Raw genomic sequence first — 21,136 nt, 5'->3', positions numbered from 1 at the left:
AACCCATTCTCTATGTGTGTTTCTGTCATCTATCACCCTCCCTCCCGGACCCCTCCAACAATTTCTTAAACACTTTTCTGCATGGCTCCCTCACTTCTTATCTACTGATATCCCCACCATCATCATGATGCCTATTTCTAATCCATGTTCCAATGCTGCTTCCAAGATACTCTCTCTAACCTCCTCACTTGACCTCTCCCAGTGGATTGAATCCGCTACTCATCAAGATGGCCACTGTCTTGATCTTGTTTTCTCTAGACTATGCTCAGTTTCTGATTTCCTTAACACTCCTTTTCCCCTCTCGGGTCATCACTTTATTAGTTACTCGCTCGCTCCCAGTTCTTTACCCTCCCCAGTGTCAAACTCTTCCAAGACTCCCTATACCAGCAGAAATATTAACTCTATTGATTTCCAATAGTTTTTCACCTCTCTGTAACACCTTCTCTCCCCAATTTCTACATTCTCCTCCCCTGATAGGGCAGTACCCCATTTTCATCAAACCCTAGCGACTGCCCTTGATCAAGTGGCTCCAACGAATCGTTACACTTTGTGTTGACTTCGATGTCAGCCATGGCACACTAAAGTAGTACGAAATTTACAAAAACTTTCTCATAAAGTAGAACATTACTGTCACGGGCACTAGGAGTCTTTACCCAGGGATCACCAGGTGATAGGCTTACCAGAGCAGTATAGGTGGTAATATGGTACTCTGGTAGCAGGGTGATCACGGAACAGGAAATAGCAGATGATGAGATGCTCAGGAAAGTCTATGACTAGCAGCACTGGCAATATGGAGGTAGTAATACACGAGGAACTGTATGGACAAAGGACACGTGAAGGTAGTCAGTGGTCTGCGGTAGCAAGTTGTACCACTGCTATAGTGAGGAGGAATGTCCAACAGAAACGAGGAGGTGATGAGAGTCAGCGGTCTGCGGATAGCAAGTTGTACCGCTGTCTGAGTGAAGGAATGGAATCCAAGTGGAGGTATCCGGGAAGTCAGTGGTCTGCGTTAGCAAGTTGTACCACTGCTATGTGAGAGGATACTGGAACAGGTGAAACTGTAAACAGGGGTCAGTGGTCTGCCACTAGCAAGTTGTACCACTGAATATATATGTGAGGAGGTGCACGGGGAGAGACTGCAACACAATATATACACGGGCTCCTTGACTTTGATCCACAGTAATATGCACAATATAAATGTATAAATGACTGAACAACAATGCCAATATAGAAAGTCTCGTGAAGTAATCCAGCATGAGATAACACAGTCAATGATGGCAATAGACTCAGCGGATAGTACACTCCAGAGGAGAACCAACACAGTCAATGATGGCAATAGACTCAGCGGATAGTACACTCCAGAGGAGAACCAACACAGTCAATGATGGCAATAGACTCAGCGGATAGTACACTCCAGAGGAGAACCAACACAGTCCAGCAAGGTATGCAATACACAGCACAGTCAATGGGAAGTATGCATACCGTGGTTCAGGAGAAGGCAGTCAGACAGGAGTGCAGAGATACCTGAACGGCAGGAGGCCGGCAGGATGCAAAGTCCCTGGATGGGTGAAGCGGTGGTCTAGCAGGTGCAGCGCACAGGTAGGTAGACCAGCAGGGAACACAGGAAGGCGTGGAGAGCGGATCAGCAGTAGATGGATGAGCAGCGCTGAGAAGTAACAGCAGCGGTTCTCTGCGGGAACACGGAGGTAGCCAATAGCAACCAGCAGGTGCAGTAACGATGGGACACCGGAGCAGAGTTGAACTGGAACAGTTGATCACGGAGAGTAGCGGGTAGCAATAGTGGCAGCAGACTCAAGGAAACACGGGAGAGTTGACAAGGACTGAAGACTGAAGCGCACAGAGGCAGCGGATAGGAATCAGCTAAACAGTCACGATGAAACACAGACGGGTTGCAGGTTGAAGACTGTAGTGCACGGAGGCAGCGGATAGGAATCAGCTAGCAGTCACGATGATGAAACACAGACGAGTTGCAGGTTGAAGACTGTAGTGCACGGAGGCAGCGGATAGGAATCAGCCAAACAGTCACGATGATGAAACACAGACGAGTTGCAGGTTGAAGCCTGTAGTGCACGGAGGCAGCGGATAGGAATCAGCTGGCAGTCACAATCATGAACAGGTGAGTGGATGTGAATGAAAGACTGTAGTGCACGGAGGCAGCGGATAGGCATCAGCTAACAGTCCCAATGATACATGGTAGAGTTGAAGTGGTTAGAAGACTGTAGTGCACGGAGGCAGCGGATAGGAATCAGCTCACAGTCACGATGATACAGTAGATGGTAGAAGTGGTATGGGGACCACAGTAGTAGAAGTGGTTTGGAAACCACAGAGGTAGAAGTGGTTTGGAAACCACAGAGGTAGAAGTGGTTTGGAAACCACAGGAATCAGCTGGGCTGAATAAACGAGGAAACACAGGAACACCTTCAGAGACTCATGGGGAATGAGACTCCAAGATCAGGCAACGTGGTGTTGACCACAGGTGCTTAATATAGGGAGGTTGCCTGATCTGCCAATTAAGTTAAAGGAACATACACTGAAGGTTTAGAAAGGGCTGCGCATGCGCAGTCCCTCAGGATGGAGGACGGCCACGGTTCCTAAATGTCCGGGAAGAAGCACTCACAGTCCGGTGAGTGACAGTACCCCCCCTTTTAAAGGTGGGCACAGAACGCCTGGAACCGGGCTTGTCCGGATTTTTGGAATAAAACTTCTTCAGAAGGGCAGGAGCATTAAGATCTTCAGCTTTGATCCATGAACGCTCTTCAGGACCAAAGCCCTTCCAATGAACGAGGAAACGGAGGACTCCTCGCGAAATTTTTGCATCCAATACCTCAGTAATCTCGAAATCCTCCTCCTGATGAACTTGAACTGGCTGCGGTGCTGAGGGAGGAGTCGAGAAACGGTTGATGATAAGAGGTTTGAGCAAGGACACATGGAAGGCATTGGAAATCCGAAGATTCTTAGGAAGAAGAAGTTTAACACATACTGGATTGATAACTTGAATGATCCTATATGGACCAATAAAACGAGGGGCGAATTTCATAGATGGAACCTTCAAATGAATATTTTTGGTAGATAACCAGACACGATCTCCAATTTTTAGTGGTGGAATAGCCCGCCTCTTCTTATCTGCGAAAGACTTATATTTGTTAGATGTCTTCTTTAAACAGGTTTTGACCTGAGACCAGATATTTTTGAAGGTCTGACAAGCAGTCTCCACAGCAGGAACTTGGGTGGGCGGGAGGGCAGGAAATTCCGGAAAAGACGGATGGTGACCGTAGACCACAAAGAATGGAGTTTTGGATGATGACTCATGGTACATGTTGTTATGGGCGAATTCAGCCCAAGGAAGCAATTCTACCCAGTTGTCTTGGTTGGCTGAAGAGAACATCCTAATAAAAGTCTCAAGATCTTGATTGACTCGTTCCGTTTGTCCGTTAGATTGCGGATGGTAAGACGATGAGAGTGCTAATCGTATGCCCAAGGTTTTACAAAGGGCCCGCCAGAATCTGGAAACGAATTGTACTCCTCTATCCGACACAATCTCAGACGGACATCCATGGATGCGGAAGATTTCTTTAATGAAATGTTCAGCCAGAGTAGACGAGGAAGGTAAACCGGACAGAGGGACGAAATGGGCCATCTTCGAAAATCTGTCTACCACTACCCAAATAGTATTGTGATTCTTACTTGGTGGCAAATCAGTAACGAAATCCATACTAATATGGGTCCAAGGCTTGGACGGAATGGGTAGTGGTCGCAGCAACCCTGCTGGAGTTCTGCGGGAGGATTTAAACTGAGAACATAAATCACAGGAAGCAATAAACTCTTTGACGTCTCTCCTCATTGAAGGCCACCAGTAACTACGAGAGAGAATCTCAAAGGTCTTGTGTTCACCGGCGTGTCCAGAAAAACGAGAGGCATGGAACCACGAAAGGATTTTCCTCCTCAGAGTAGGAGGCACAAGGGTCTTCCCAAATGGTAGCATTTTGGTGGATGAAGCAGCCAGAGAAATACATTTGGGGTCTAGAATAGCATGGTTGGGAACCTCTTCTACATCAGAGGACGTCACAAAAGCTCGAGATAGAGCGTCAGCTTTCTTGTTCTTAGCGGCTGGTTTGAAGGTTATAATTAATTCAAAACGGGAAAAGAAAAGAGACCATCTTGCTTGACGAGGGTTCAAGCATTGAGCAGATTGCAAATATGACAAGTTCTTATGATCCGTGAAGATCGTCACCGGATGGCGAGCTCCTTCCAACAAGTATCTCCATTCCTCTAATGCAGCTTTGATGGCCAGCAACTCCTTGTCCCCGATAGTATAATTTTTCTCTGCGGGCAGAAGACCCCGAGAGTAGAAGGCACAAGGATGTAATTTTTGTTGCTCCGAGCGTTGGGAGAGAATAGCTCCTAAGCCCACATTAGAGGCATCTACTTCTAGGAAGAAGGGGAGTGTCACATCAGGCTGTCGAAGAATGGGAGCAGACGAGAAGGACTCTTTGAGGATTTGAAAGGCTTGGAGAGCCTCAGATGACCATTGCTTAGTATTAGCCCCTTTCCGAGTTAGGGCCACAATGGGAGATGCAATGGATGAAAAGTCTTGAATGAAGCGTCTATAGTAATTGGCAAAACCTAAAAAACGCTGGATGGCACGAAGAGTAGTTGGCTGGGGCCAATGTAGTACAGCATTTACTTTGTCTGGATCCATCTTCAGGCCAACTCCGGAAACTATATACCCCAAGAATGGAATCTGGGGTAACTCGAATGAACATTTTTCCAATTTACAGTACAACGAGTTTTTCCGTAGTCTGGAGAGGACCTCTGCCACATGTTGGTGATGAGAAGGCAGGTCCTGTGAGAAGATCAATATGTCGTCCAGGTAGACAACGACACATACATATAATAAGTCCCGAAAGATCTCATTGATGAAACCCTGGAAAACAGCGGGGGCATTACACAGCCCGAAGGGCATTACTAAATATTCGTAATGCCCATCTCTGGTGTTAAACGCGGTCTTCCATTCGTCACCGGAACGGATTCTAATTAAATTGTAGGCACCACGAAGATCCAACTTAGTAAATATCCGAGCTCCCTTGATGCGATCAAATAGCTCAGTGATCAGCGGAATGGGATACCGATTCTTGATAGTAATGGCGTTGAGTCCACGAAAATCTATACAAGGGCGTAATGATCCATCCTTCTTTTTGACGAAGAAGAACCCAGCTCCAGCGGGAGAGGTGGAAGGTCGAATGAACCCACGCTGGAGATTCTCCTGTATGTACTCAGATGTGGCTTGAGTTTCAGGTAACGAGAGAGGATAGACCCGACCCCTGGGAGGAGTCTTGCCAGGTAGAAGGTCGATCGGACAATCCCAAGAACGATGAGGAGGAAGACGTTCAGACTGAGCTTTATCAAACACATCGGCAAATGAAGCATACTGAGGAGGGAGTCCCGGGGAGGAAGATGAGATGGAAGATTGCTGTACTTTAAGAGGAATAACTTGAGAGAGACAACGATGGTGACATTCAGACCCCCAAGACGTAACTTGAGGGGTGCGCCAGTCAATCTGGGGAGAGTGACACTGAAGCCATGGAAGGCCTAAGACAATCGGACTTGTTGTAACTGGAAGAATTAAAAACGAAATTTCTTCATGGTGTAGTACACCAATCTGAAGGGTTACTGGAGACGTACACTGGGTGATGAGACCATTGATGAGGCGTGATCCATCTATAGCCGTCACAGTAATGGGTGTTTTTAAAGTGATCACTGGTAGGGACCATTGATTCACTAGTGATTTAGAAATGAAATTTCCTGCTGCTCCGGAATCAATCAATGCCTGTGACTCAAAGGATTTGGTAGCAAAGGAAATCGTAACATCAAAAGCGCAGACTTTAGATTTCATAGACAATGGAGAGGACTCCAGGGACCCTAACTTCACCTCTCCAGAACTAGTTAGGGCCTGCCATTTCCCGATCTCTTAGGGCAAGAGCTGAGCATATGCGTGGAATCAGCACAATAGATACAGAGTCTATTCTTTACTCTTCGTTTCCTCTCCTCTGAAGATAATTTGGAACGTCCTATCTCCATGGGAATCGCAGAGGATGGAGCTGGACGAAATTGAGGGTTTGAACGAAGAGGTGCTTTGACAGCCGTTGTTTTCTCAGACTCTCTTTCACGAAATCTCATATCTACACGATGGCAAAGAGAGATCAAATCTTCTAGTGACGAAGGAAGCTCTTGAGTAGTCAGTGCATCTTTAATTTTATCGGAGAGCCCCTGCCAGAAGGCGGCAACTAATGCTTCAGTGTTCCACTGAAGTTCAGAGGCTAAGATCCTAAATTGAATGACATACTGTCCTACTGTATGGGAGCCTTGTCGCAAACGAAGAATGCTGGAAGCAGCGGAGGTCACACGACCTGGTTCATCGAACACACTTCGGAACGTGGAAATGAATTTGGCACTATCTTGTAGAATTGGATCGTTTCTTTCCCACAGAGGGGAGGCCCAAGCCAGGGCTTGTCCAGAAAACAATGAGATAAGATAGGCCACTCTGGAACGATGGGTAGAAAAATTTTGAGGTTGGAGTTCAAAATGGACTGAACATTGGTTAAGGAAACCTCTACAAGTTTTGGGGTCCCCGTCATATTTTGACGGAGTAGGCAGGTGAAGCGTAGGAGCTGTAGACACCTGGGATGGCACTGGGGAAACGGAGGAAAGCACAGGAGCTTCAATATTAGCTGTAACAGTCTGTCCAGATGTTCCTTGGGAGGTTAATGATTGGTAACATTGAAGTAACAGCTGTTGGCGAGCATCCTGTTGCTCCACACGGCTGACCAGATGCTGCAGCATCTCTTTAGCGGTAGGTTCCGTATCTGGGTCTGTCATGGCCTGATCTTACTGTCACGGGCACTAGGAGTCTTTACCCAGGGATCACCAGGTGATAGGCTTACCAGAGCAGTATAGGTGGTAATATGGTACTCTGGTAGCAGGGTGATCACGGAACAGGAAATAGCAGATGATGAGATGCTCAGGAAAGTCTATGACTAGCAGCACTGGCAATATGGAGGTAGTAATACACGAGGAACTGTATGGACAAAGGACACGTGAAGGTAGTCAGTGGTCTGCGGTAGCAAGTTGTACCACTGCTATAGTGAGGAGGAATGTCCAACAGAAACGAGGAGGTGATGAGAGTCAGCGGTCTGCGGATAGCAAGTTGTACCGCTGTCTGAGTGAAGGAATGGAATCCAAGTGGAGGTATCCGGGAAGTCAGTGGTCTGCGTTAGCAAGTTGTACCACTGCTATGTGAGAGGATACTGGAACAGGTGAAACTGTAAACAGGGGTCAGTGGTCTGCCACTAGCAAGTTGTACCACTGAATATATATGTGAGGAGGTGCACGGGGAGAGACTGCAACACAATATATACACGGGCACCTTGACTTTGATCCACAGTAATATGCACAATATAAATGTATAAATGACTGAACAACAATGCCAATATAGAAAGTCTCGTGAAGTAATCCAGCATGAGATAACACAGTCAATGATGGCAATAGACTCAGCGGATAGTACACTCCAGAGGAGAACCAACACAGTCAATGATGGCAATAGACTCAGCGGATAGTACACTCCAGAGGAGAACCAACACAGTCAATGATGGCAATAGACTCAGCGGATAGTACACTCCAGAGGAGAACCAACACAGTCCAGCAAGGTATGCAATACACAGCACAGTCAATGGGAAGTATGCATACCGTGGTTCAGGAGAAGGCAGTCAGACAGGAGTGCAGAGATACCTGAACGGCAGGAGGCCGGCAGGATGCAAAGTCCCTGGATGGGTGAAGCGGTGGTCTAGCAGGTGCAGCGCACAGGTAGGTAGACCAGCAGAGAACACAGGAAGGCGTGGAGAGCGGATCAGCAGTAGATGGATGAGCAGCGCTGAGAAGTAACAGCAGCGGTTCTCTGCGGGAACACGGAGGTAGCCAATAGCAACCAGCAGGTGCAGTAACGATGGGACACCGGAGCAGAGTTGAACTGGAACAGTTGATCACGGAGAGTAGCGGGTAGCAATAGTGGCAGCAGACTCAAGGAAACACGGGAGAGTTGACAAGGACTGAAGACTGAAGCGCACAGAGGCAGCGGATAGGAATCAGCTAAACAGTCACGATGAAACACAGACGGGTTGCAGGTTGAAGACTGTAGTGCACGGAGGCAGCGGATAGGAATCAGCTAGCAATTACGATGATGAAACACAGACGAGTTGCAGGTTGAAGACTGTAGTGCACGGAGGCAGCGGATAGGAATCAGCCAAACAGTCACGATGATGAAACACAGACGAGTTGCAGGTTGAAGCCTGTAGTGCACGGAGGCAGCGGATAGGAATCAGCTGGCAGTCACAATCATGAACAGGTGAGTGGATGTGAATGAAAGACTGTAGTGCACGGAGGCAGCGGATAGGCATCAGCTAACAGTCCCAATGATACATGGTAGAGTTGAAGTGGTTAGAAGACTGTAGTGCACGGAGGCAGCGGATAGGAATCAGCTCACAGTCACGATGATACAGTAGATGGTAGAAGTGGTATGGGGACCACAGTAGTAGAAGTGGTTTGGAAACCACAGAGGTAGAAGTGGTTTGGAAACCACAGAGGTAGAAGTGGTTTGGAAACCACAGGAATCAGCTGGGCTGAATAAACGAGGAAACACAGGAACACCTTCAGAGACTCATGGGGAATGAGACTCCAAGATCAGGCAACGTGGTGTTGACCACAGGTGCTTAATATAGGGAGGTTGCCTGATCTGCCAATTAAGTTAAAGGAACATACACTGAAGGTTTAGAAAGGGCTGCGCATGCGCAGTCCCTCAGGATGGAGGACGGCCACGGTTCCTAAATGTCCGGGAAGAAGCACTCACAGTCCGGTGAGTGACAATTACTGGCGTAAATCTCGTACCTCTAGTGATTTCCTCACTTCTATCCACCACTCCTACCGAAATATTCTGTACACTGCAAAACAAACATACTTCCAGCCTCTCATCTCTGCTCAGACTTCTAGCCTTTTTGAAACAATTACATTTCTTCTCAATCCTCCCACCCTAAACCCTCCGACCATCAGTACTCAGGATCTTGCTTCCTGTCTGAACTACAAGATTGATAAAAATCTGACTTGATATTAAATCATCTGCTGCGACAAGCAATCAGATCAATTTCTTCCCACCACCCTGTGACACCCTCTCTTCATTTGATCCCATTATGAAGATGAGGTATCTACTCTCTTCTTATCTTCCTACTCTACCTCCTGTCCTCTTGATCCTATAACCTCACAGATCGGTAGATCTCTTTCTCCTGTGCTCATTCCACCTCTAACTAAACTCTATAACCTCTCTCTCTCTTTACTGATAACTTTCCGTCATTATTAAAGTAAGCAGTAATTACTCTTATTCGGAAAAAACAAGAACAAATGTCTGGCTCAAACTCTCTCTCAAATTACCATCCTATCTCCCAGGTCCCATGCCCATCAGATATTCTAGAGAGACCTGCCTACACTCGCCTCACTCACTTTCCTTCCTCACACAACCTATTGGATTCTCATCAGCCAGGCTTTCCAGCACTCCACAGATACTGCATTGCAGGGCCGGACTGGGACTAAAAATCAGCCCTGGCATTTGAAGCATACAGGCCCACCACTGTTGGTGACGCTGCGCAGTGGTGGCGGCGCCAAGGGCGTGGCCACATTATGTTGGAAGCGTGGTCGACATGGGGCATTGATATATGCATTATAATAAAACATTACAATTATCAGGCCCTCCTCACCCACATCACGCCACCCCCTAGCCCAGAAACACATTATAACACCCTAGTCCACTGTACTTATCTATGCTTTTGACATCCATCAGGATGGGAACTTCCTGTAGAGTGAGCAGGGAAGCTCTGAGTCTCACAAGATCAATAAATCTCATGAGACTTAGAGCTCCTCGGCTTGCTCTGCAGGCTGTGTCCTATCCAGGGACTGGGAGCAACTATCAGATTCCTCCTGCTAACCAGAGCTGGATTAAGGCTCAGGGGGGGGGGGGGGGGCTAGGCACTTAAGACAGGGGGGCTCCTATATGTAATATGGTTATTAGCCACATTTTCAACAAATACACAGGCAATACTGTGAGCACCACTGTTAGGTGCACACAGTTCTGCCTTCACAAGCAGTACAATGTGAAGTAGGACATACCACCCGACTGTCCATGCAGTCAGACCAAATCCTGACTAAGAGGGACAGTCACCCACCAAATTCAGGACAGTTGGCAGACTGTCCTGGTCTCTCTTACCTGTCTTGTCATTGTCACCACTTGTGGCTGCTGGTGTCTTTAGATCAGTTGCTGCTTGTCTGGATCCTGGAATGTTGGGGGCCCTATTTGAAAAAAAAAAAAAGGGTACATGAAAGTTAGAAAACTCCAAGCAGCACCGATGTTAACTCAATATAGCACCCACGTTATAAAATTAGGCCTCACTGCAGCCCCAACATCAAAATAATAGCATTTACATTTAATAAATAAACCTATTTTCCTCCCTGCAAACAGCCCCAGCAATAAATTAATAGTATTTACATTTCATAAATATACCCATTTCCTGCAACCATCACTGCCATTAAATTCATAGTCACATTTAATAAATAGACCTCATTCTCCCCAAACTCACCCCCACTTTCAATAGCCCCCAAACCACCCCATCTTAAATTAATAGTCCCCACTATTACATTGCGCCACAATTACCCCAAAAACAAAATAGCACCCATTAATTAGCCACCATCTACCTCACACACACTACATTGCCACATTACTGTGCCCCTTCATCACCACCACACTGTGCCCCCTTATGATCGCACTGCGCCCTCCATGCTACTTTTACCCTTTTCATCACATTCTGCCATGCTGCTTTTGCCCCTCTTCATCCTCCTGTGCCTTTTATCCCCCCCCTTTCTTCATCACTCAGTCCCCTTTACCCCCCCTTTCTTCATCCCCCCTGTGCCTTTTATGCCCGCCCTTCATCCCCTGTGCCTTTTATGCCCCCTCTTCTTCATTCCCCTGTGCCTTTTATCCCCTCTTTTTCATTCCCCTGTGCCTTTTATTCCCCCTTTTTCATTCCCCTCTGCCTTTCCCCCCCCTTCTTAATCCGCCTGTGCCTCTCTTCGCTTCTACTCTTTTACTTACCTCTATATTTCTTAAAATAGACATAAACAAAATAAATGAAACTGTAAATAACCATAAATATGCACAAAAAGCTGAGGTATTGTTAGGAACCCCTCCAGCCGCCACAACACAACCCGGAGTCTACTCTGCCAATCAGGTGTTCACTGGAGCCCCTGATGGTGGGGACAGACTGGGCTGCAGACTGACAGAGGGTCGTGAAGTGTGTACCGGCTGGGGAGAACCCAGGCAAGCGGAGTGAGGTCCACGCAGAGGTCAAGGGCCGGCAGCAGGTAGCAAGTCCAGTTAACAGGCCGGAGTCAAGGGTCACAGGCAAACAGGAGAAACGGTAAACAGGCTAATGGTCAGGGTCACGGGATACACAAGCGAAGTCCAAATCCAAGCCAAGGGTCATACACGAGAGGTCAGCAGAATACAATACACAGGAACAGGAACAAGCAGGTCAGCAGACTGTGAGACAGAAGCTATAACCGGCAGTAAGGCTGCAGACCTCACGCCCTTAAATACTAGTAGCCACCAATCAGAGCCTAGCTCTGAATCATACACAGCCCCCTCCATGATTAATGTACCAAGCATTAATCAGCCCACAGGCTTGTTAAATCAAGCCACAGGTTAGTTTAACTTCTGCGCATGCGCGCCCGGCTTCCTCCATTGCCGGGACGCAGCGCAGGGCACAAAGCTTCCGACTGTTGCCTTGGCAACGGTCAGCCAGGATCCGGAAGTGACGCCCCGGTTGTCAAGGTGACGGCCGGGACGCCAGAGGGGGCCAGAAGCGAGCCGCGGCAGCTGTGAGTACCGCCGCGGCTCGTGACAGGTATTAAATGAAGCAATAAGTACATTGACATGATAGTATGCAAATGTGTCAACAAGTGTATATCCCTTGTACAGAGATAAAATAAAGGCCATTTTAATAGATCAATGACTCAAAATAAGGAGATACATATATTGACTAGGTACTTTGTCGTCTCCTTCGGATTGCAATGCGTAACTGGATTTGATCCAAAAAGACCAAACTCTTTTGAATTTAGTTTGAAAAAAGTTCCAGCTAGACTAGGTGAATCACCCATGGCCTATAAATTCATTGCCTTGTTTAACCCATTTAAAAAAACCAGGGGAGTCTCCTTGTCATCCAAGTTCTGGCAATAATAGCAGTAGCTAAGGTCTATAGGTTAAAGACATATTGGAATACAGTATTACTGAGACTATTTACTAAGGGGAAAACAGTTAGAAATGTGCGCCATTGTTCTCCATATAGCGTCTTTAACTGATTTCCAACAACTTTGTAGCTTGGAGAAACTCCACACCAAATATCAGAATGAACCCTCTTTATCTCATTCTCAAAATATACCGGAGTGTATAAAAATTAATTTGTTGGAACTTAACACAGGTTTTGGCAACATTTATACATGAACTTGATCTCCAGTTATTCATCTGACTCCTAATCAATATTATTTTCCCATTTCAATCTTAAAGTATATCTGATGTAGTATGTACTAACAGTGAAGCATTGAGTGTAGAAATTACTTGATACAAGTCTAATTTTTGGAGAATGTATTTGAGAGGAGCTTCATAAATTACAGGTCTGTTATTCCCAATTTGGGCTATTAGGGTATGGCCTAATTGCAAACAGCAACAGATTATCTCATTTAGTAAACCTAATTCAGCCTTAAGTTGCTCAAATGATTTCAAATTATTACTATTTACCTGAGCGAATATAGTAATTCCAGAGATAGACCACACCAGCTCTTTAAATTTCCCATTATCCCACAAATGAATGTAAGGGTCAAAATCGCTTCTACTCTCTTTTACTTACCTCTGTATTTCTTCACTTTTCTCTCTTCTCTCATTTCTCCTTTCTTCCGGGCGCCGCTCCTCACTGAATGACGGGCGTGGCGTGATGACGTCACGCCCGACATTCAGTGCAAACAAAGGAGGGGGGGGGGGGTGGACGCAGCCACCGCGATCATGTGAGTATTTGTATTCTCACATGATCGCGGCGCTGGAGCGCCCCCCCCCCCTCTTTGAATAGCAAATATAAAAGGCTTATAAAAAAAATTTTTAAAAAAATTGAGAGAGGGCGGGGGATGCGGCGCCGCGATGATCGCGGCGCAGGGTACCGGACCGGCCCACACAGCCATCGGCCCTTCTGGCAAATGCCAGAAGTGCTAGATGGCCAGTCCGGCCCTGCTGCATTGACTAAGGTTGTCAGTGATTTGATAACTGCTAAAAACAAAGGCCATTACTCTCTTCTAATTCTCCTGGATCTCTCTGCTGCATTTGACACTGTTGACCACTCTCTTCTCATACAAACGCTATAATCCCTAGGTCTTCAAGACACTGTCCTATCCTGGTTCTCATCCTACCTATCTAATCGCTCTTTCAGTGTTCATTTCTCTGGATCCACCTCTGTTCCGCTTCCTTTATCAGTTGGAGTACCACAAGGCTCAGTCCTAGGTCCTCTGCTATTCTCTATCTACACCACTTCTCTTGGAAAACTAATAAGCTGCTTTAGATTTCAGTATCATCTCTATATGGATTATACACAAACCTATCTATCCTCTCCTGATCTCTCACCATCTGTGTTGTCTCGCTTTACTGACTGTCTTTCTGTCATTTCATATTGGATGTCTTCTCGTCAACTCAAACGCAATCTTTCAAAAACAGAGTTAATAATATTCCTACCCAACAACAGAGTTACCTACCTGACGTTTCTATTTCTGTTGACAACATGACCATAAATACCACCCACACGCTCGCTGCCTAGGTATGATACTTTGTTCCTCACATTGACTCTATATTTAAATCATGTCACATACATCTAAAAAACATTTCCAGAATACGTACATATCTCACACAAGGTACTGCAAAAACTTTAATGAATGCACTTGTCAGAAATATTTCTTGAGTGGTCAGTGATCAGATAAGGCTTATCAGACTAATACAGCCAGCCACAGAGTCCGTGAAATGCACACAGGTCTGGTATTGCAAAAACTCTGATTTACTCAAAGACATCAGTTTTGAAGTTCAGATCACATAGACATATCACAATCACGGAAGCGTATAATATATGGCATTATGCCAACGAATAGAAAAGTACATATCTCAAGGCTAAGCAGACTAGAGAAAAAGACATTAGGGGGTAAATGCATGAAGCTCCGGGTTCTTCAACACCCGCGAGTTCGGCGTCTTCAGCGCTTAAATTTAAAGCAGCGCTGCCAGGTGCAGCTAACAGCAACTCTGATGCTGTTAGCTGCCTTGCTGTCAGTGCTGCTTACCGAAGAGGCTTCCTCACTGACCAGCGCGCTGCGCACCTCGCCCTCACTGGCAGCAGGGCAAGAAGAAAGAATAGGTGCCGTCTGAAGGCTGCGGCGAAGAGGACCAGGTAAGTTTCCATGTATAGGGGGAGCGGAGGTGATACACTGGGGCTGAGGGGGGCCTTTGCAAATTACTGGGGGGGCCTCCTAGCCCAGGGTCCCACATTGGCTTAATCCAGCCCAGGTAAAGGGTAGATGCAATTACGATTCGGATAAAACTGCCAATACTCAACATATCGGCCATTAGGGTGCCCTAACCTTCAATCACTTATGGCATTCATTGGTTTTAGCACAGAAACGTACAAGTATGTATACAAAGTGTTTTAGTAAGAAGTGTAATAAGCCTTATAAATCAGTAGTCCATTATAATACAGTGCTAAGGTTGGTGTTACAGTACAGACAGGAATGTAATCCTTCAGGCTGGGAGTGATGGTAATTGGGACACTGGATGGTACTGGCGCCAGTTCATAGTGGATTTTCTGCCATGAGTGTTATGATGGCTTCATTTGCTTTCTTTTGAGGAGTACAGAATTTTGTTAGCATTTTCCTTATGAGATAAAATCCCAATCTTACTACAGTGAAACAGACAAGGATCATCACTAGTATATGAGTCTGTGTTTGTAAGACACCTGAAAACCACTCTCCAATTTCCTTAAACCAAGTTGCTGGATTCATCCATGAGAACCAACCTTCAGTGGTAAGATAATATTCAGAATAATTATATTTCTTTCTAAATTCTATAAGTTCTTTTACTTTTTTAAATGTTCATATATAGGCGCGGGAAAATTATCTGCAACCAGGGCCGCCGAGAGGGGGGGGGGGGCGGATACTAATTACCCGGGCATGCCAGGAGGCCCGGGCCCTCACTGTTCACAGGGGGGATAGGGGGGAGGGGGGTTTGACAGTTTGGGGCTCCGTCCCTTCATTGGTGGGGGGAGCAGGGTTGTAAAAAAAAAAGAGATATACTGACGTGATCACGGTGCCGGCTTCCCTCCTCCTTCCTCTCTGCTCTGTTTACACTGACTGCCGGGCGTGACGTCATCTAGTCACATCTGACAGTCAGTGACGAGCAGCGCAGAGAGGACCAAGAAAGAAGAAAGAAGACAGAAGAAAAGAGAGGAGAGGAAAGGAAAAAAGCTAATACAAGTGTAAGAAAAAAAAAGGTTGAAAAGCACAGTGTGAGGATAGAGAGAGGCACACCATGAGGAAAAAGGTGGACGGGGAGAGAGAGGCACAGTATGAGGAAAAAGGGAGAGAGAGAGAGGCACAGTATGAGGAAAAAAAGTGGGGGCAGCAGAAAGGCACAGAGTGATGGAGAGGAGGAACAGGATAGCACAGTGATGGAGAGGGGGGCAGCATGGCACAGTGATGGAGAGGGGGGGCAGCATGGCACAGTGATGGAGAGGGGGGGCAGCATGGCACAGTGATGGAGAGGGGGGCAGGATGGCACAGTGATGGAGAGGGGGGGGCAGCATTGCACAGTGATGAAAGAGAGGCAGGGCAGGATGGCACAGTGTGATGAAGTGGGGGGGCAGCATGGCACAGTGTGTTGATGGGGGGCCAGGTGAAGGAGAAAAAGCAGCATGGAGTATGTCAGTGTCATCATAAGGGGTCCACGACAGTAATGTGTGTGTGTGAAGGCACAGGAGGCTTGTGGCAATGTACTGTGAGGTGGGTGGTGGCTAATTAACGAGTGCAATTTTGTTTGTGGGGTAATGGTTGGGCAATTTTATAGTGCGGACTATTAATTTAAGATGGGGTGGTTTGGGGGCTACTGAATATGGGGGAGAATAAGGTCTCTTTATTAAATGTGCCTATGAATTATTTAATGTCAGTGATGGTTGCGGGAAATAGGTATATTTCTGAAATGTAAATACTATTAATTTATTGCTGGGGCTGTTTGTAGGGAGGGAAATATGTTTATTTATTAAATGTGAATACTATTATTTTAATGTTGGGGCTGGAGAAAGGCCTAATTGTTAATTGTGGGTGCTATTGATTTAACGCCGGGTTGGTTGTCATTTTCTAAATGCACCCATTTTTTTTCCAAATAGGGCCCCCAACATTCCAGGATCCAGACAAGCCACAACTAAGGAAACCTGCAGCCACAGGTGGTGAAAGTGAGAAGAACAGGTAGGAGAGAGCAGGAGAGTGTCTGAAATGTTGTGATTCTAGTGGGACAATCACAATTTTTGGTGACACAACAATGCAAGTTTTTTTTCTGTAAGAGGGTTTCCTGGGCAGGACAAGTGATTCCTAGCCATGCCCCCAATTGTATGACCACACCCACATTTTTGTGGGTGTGGTCGTACAATTGTGGGTGTGGTCGTACACATTTTTTGTGGGTGTGGTTGTACAATTTTTTTGTGCCGCACAAAATTTTTGGGGTGGTACAAATTTTTGAGGGGATTTTTTTTTTTTGGCCACACAAAAATGTCTTGGTCGCACAAACTTCGCGGCGGCACAATTTTTTTTTAATTCTCAGCTATAAGGAGGGCCCCATGAAGTTGTTGTAGCGGGGCCCTGAATTCCTCTTGGCAGCCCTGCCTGCAACATAGGAACAACACATAGGCCCTACTGTTGGACATGTACCATCCTGGGCTGCTGTTAAATAATCCAATACCAATCGGTGCTGTTGCAATATTAGTGTAATGCTACAAAGCACTAGTCTGAATGTCAAAACCCTCCAAAATCCCATCAGTCACATCACCAAATAATTTGGCGATCCTCCAAATATGGATAAGGATAGTCCCACTTTCATATACCATGGTTGATATATGAAGTCACGTACGTGACTTCTGAAGGGCTCTTTTATACAACATATGGGACAGACTATGTTTTGACTCTATGTCCTTTTCTATCCATCCCCTACCTCCTATTGGCAAAAATGTATATGCCTGGTGACCACACACATAATAGTATACTTCAGGTAGTTTTTGCTATCCCCCTTGTATAATATCTCTGGCATACCACAACAATCTTGAGACATTCCTACTTGCATACCATCCCACTATACTATTTGCTTCTGCCACAGTAACATTTTTACACCATGTGTCATTGTTCAAAGTAGTCTGGTTCAATAATCGATCCCAATATGTTACACTTGTTTGATACTTGTTATGGCTCACGCCCCAGGCATCAACTCGAACCGCTTCAGAGGTCTTTGCCTATAGCAGCCGCCTTTCCCGTAGAGCTGAACTTGCTCACAGGTACTATGATGCCCCCAGGTCTTGGTCTCTAGTAGTAGGAGCTGATACCTGAGAACGTAGCGAGGTGTTAACACGGATGTGGAGTTAAAATCCCGGCGAGGTATATTTGGTAGCCGGCAAACAGCAGCGTCTAGGTCCAGGCCAGAAGTCGAAAGGTCACAGGCAGTACGGTAGTGTCGAGGTCCAGGCTAAGGGGTCAGGGTCACAGGCAAATACGAAGAATCAGAATCCAGGCCAAAGGTCAAGGGTCACAGGCAATCCACAAAGTCAATATCCAGGCAAGGGTCAGCAACAGTAATCAAAGAGGAAATAGCAAGCAAGGAGCAAAATACAGCAGGGTAGTATGCAGGGTAGCAGGGACTATAACCGGCAGGGAGGCTTTGCCCCTTCCTGCCTTAAATACTAATGTGGGCCAATGAGAGTGTACAGCCCCAGGAGGAATAATTAGTCAGCTGGCCCCTTCTTAATTTGCGCACGCGCCCAGCTGTCCTGGATGCCGGAGCGCTGAGCTACACACTGAAAGCATCCCGACCGATGCCTTAGCAACGGCCGGGACAACCCGGAAGTGACGTCCCAGTCGTCATGACGATGGCCGGGACGCTGGGGCAAGAAGTCGCGGCGGAAATTAATATAGGAGTCATGTCTACAGTCATGGTCAAAAGTTTTGAGGGCGACACAAGTATTGGTTTTCACAAAGTTTGCTGCTTCAGTATTTTTAGACCTTTTTGTTAGATTTTGCTATGGTATACTGAAGTAACATTACAAGCATTTTATAAGTGCCAAAGGCTATTATTGACAATTAGATTAAGTTTATGCAAAAAGTCAATATTTGCAGTGTTGACCCTTCTTTTTGAAGACCTCTGCAATTCGCCCCGACATGCAGTCAATCAACTTCTGGGCCACATACTGACTGATGGCCGCCCATTCTTACCTAAACAATGCTTGGAGTTTGTCAAAATTGTGGGTTTTTGTTTGTCCACCTGCCTCTTGAGGATTGACCACAAGTTCTCAATGGGATTAAGGTATGGGGAGTTTCCTGGTCATGGACCTAAAATTTTGATGTTTTGATCCCCGAGCCACTTAGTTATCACTTTTGCCTTATGTCAAGGGGCTCCATCATGCTGGAAAAGGCATTGTTCGTCACCAAACTATTCTTGGATGGCTGGGAGAAGTTGCTCTTGGAGGATGTTTTGGTATCATTCTTTATTCATGGCTGTGTTCTTAGGCAAAATTGTGAGTGAGCCCACTCTCTTGGCTGAGAAGCAACCCCACCCATGAATGGTTTCAGGATGCTTTACTGTTGGCATGACACAAGACTGATGGTAGAGTCACCTTTCCTTCTCCAGACAAGCGTTTTTCCAGAGGCCCCAAACAAGGGGATTCATCAGAGAAAATTACTTTACCCTAGTCCTCTGCAGTCCAATCACTGTACCATTTGCAGAACATCAGTCTGTTCTTGATGTTTTTGCTGGACAGAAGTGTGCACTCACACCTGCCTGCTGCCATTCCTGAGCAAGCTCTGCACTAGTGGTGGCCTGATCCAGCAGCTGAATCAACTTTAGGAGACGCTTGCTGGACTTTCTTGGGCACCCTGAAGCCTTCTTCACAACTATTTAACCTCTCTCCTTGAAGTTCTTGATGATCCGATAAATGGTTGATAGGTACAATCTTATTAGCAGCAATATCTTTGCCTGTGAAGCCCTTTTTGTGCTATGCAATGATAACTTCACGTGTTTCCTTGCAGAAAACCATGGTTAACAGAGAAAGAACAATGATTTCAAGCACCACCCTCCTTTTAAAGCTTCCAGTCTGTTATTCTAACTCAATCCGCATGACAGAGTGATCTGCAGCCTTGTCCTCATCAAAACTTTTGGCCATGACTGTAGGATTACCTTATGGAAAAGTAACTTCTACTTGCTCAATGAGCCTTCCCAGATTATTATTTGTAGCATTTACCTGTATACATTTATTATTGGGGGTCGATGTCTTACATATCTGTATCATCCCTTGATAAGTTATATTTCTCTTGGCCGTCCACCATGGAGGAGAGGTCCACCCCACCACATACAGTGATACCTTGGTATTATTAAACCCGTGACCTGTTAGACTGTTGGAGGCTGTCCACTTTCACCATCTGGTAATTTTATTTCACTCCAAGGAACTGACACAGCTAATTATGGCATGTTTTTTTTTATAATATTGGAGAATCAGTACATATCCAGCAATCACTGACATTACCCAATGCTTCAGTGTACATATAATATATATTCACAAACTTATTGTCCCATGCCTCCTTCAAATGTTTATGTAGCTCTCTTATGCTACAATTGCGATACATCAATTTCTCATCTAGATCCTTTTCCTGTTTATAAGGATCTATGAACAGGTCCCATACCCTGTTCATAGAATGTGATACCCATACATGTTACTTCCTAAGGCACATATCCATATTACCTTAATTGGTCGAAGGCCTAAAAGAGTGTATTGCCCTGTCATCATGTAATGATCTCTGTAATTTTAAAACAAACACAATAATAACAGTCCTAATTACTCCCCTTATTTGCCACCTTTACTAATGTTGGGGTGGTGAGAATGATCTGATATGGGAGTCCAGTTCTTTTCTCACATGCATTTTTTATGCACACCCAGTCTCCTGGGTGGGGGTTATAAGTGTCATCAGACAAGTTCGAATCTGGAATAGAAACATATACCCTGTGGTGTATTTGAGTTAGTTCTTGTTGCAATCATTTCGCATATTGAGTTAAATCTGCATGTTCATGCTGTAATTGCTGAGGAAAATAACAGCCCATAGATTGTAAGCTTGCGAGCAGGGCCCTCTTACCTCTCTGTCTGTATGTATTACCCAGTATTGTTTTATTAATGTTTGTTCCCAATTGTAAAGCGCTACGGAATTTGCTGGCACTATACAAATAAATGTTGATGATGATCCTGTCCTAGCAGGGGTTCCAAACTGAATTTCATATGGAGTTAAGACATGCTTTTTACTAGGACTATTTCTTATTGAAATGAGATCCAATGGAAGGAATTCTAACCAGTTTTTCAGAGTTCCAGACATTAATTTCTGCAACTTCAATTTAATCGTACCATTTAGTCTTTTTACCTTGCCACTACTTAGAGAGCTTGAGAGATGTCTAGATCAGCTAATACGTGTCCTAACACTTCTCCAGTGAGATGTGTTTCCCTATTACTTTCTATTACCTCCAGGACACCATATCTGCAAACTACTTCTGACATCAATTTCTTTCCTATGGTTCTGGTATTTGCTGTCCTGCAGGGCCAGGCTTTGGGCCAACCAGAGAAAAGAGGTTCCGACACACCAGAACATACTCGTATCCTGCAACTTTAGGTAGCTGTATAAAAGCAAGTTGTAATCTTTGCAATGGATAATG

Source organism: Mixophyes fleayi, chromosome 1 (genome assembly GCF_038048845.1).
Source record: "Mixophyes fleayi isolate aMixFle1 chromosome 1, aMixFle1.hap1, whole genome shotgun sequence".
Lineage (NCBI taxonomy): Eukaryota > Metazoa > Chordata > Amphibia > Anura > Limnodynastidae > Mixophyes > Mixophyes fleayi.
The sequence above is the reverse complement of the archived record's forward strand: the minus strand, read 5'-3'. Positions refer to the sequence as shown.